The following is a 507-nucleotide window of genomic DNA, read 5'->3' as shown; positions in this document are numbered from 1 at the left end:
GCCGCCTCCAGGCCCCGCACCTGCGGCCGGCCCAGCGCCGTGCCCGGGATGCCCGGGGCCCCGCGCCGCCTCCTGGCCTCACCTGGCAGGGGAAAGACCGTGCCCAGGCAGGCGGGTTTCCTCCTAGATTTGGAATTGATCTGGCTGATGGGACTTGGGACATGAAAAATTTTCCTGGCAGACCAGTGGGGCTCAGTCTCCAGCCTTGGAGCAGCCCCCTGGACACCCCGGTGGGAAGCTGCAGAGCTGGGAGCACCATTTCCCCAGCACTGGGGCAGTCCTCCTGGCTGGGCTGTCCCCCATTTCCCTGGCCACAGGTTTGTGAGCAGCCCCATTATCTTCCTGTGACAGGTGCAGCAGAGTCCCCCGCTGGCATCCAGGTGGGGAGACTGAGCTGAAAACTTTCCAGCAATCCAGCAAGTCCTTCATCCATTTCTATCAACCTCTGGATTGGATCAGAATCCTTTTTCCTTTAACTAATCTGTCCCTGTATGGGCCCAGACTGCA

The sequence above is a fragment of the Alligator sinensis genome, unplaced genomic scaffold, assembly GCF_000455745.1.
Source record: "Alligator sinensis unplaced genomic scaffold, ASM45574v1 scaffold811_1, whole genome shotgun sequence".
In the NCBI taxonomy this organism is placed as follows: Eukaryota; Metazoa; Chordata; order Crocodylia; family Alligatoridae; genus Alligator; species Alligator sinensis.
Note: the sequence above shows the minus strand (reverse complement) of the source record.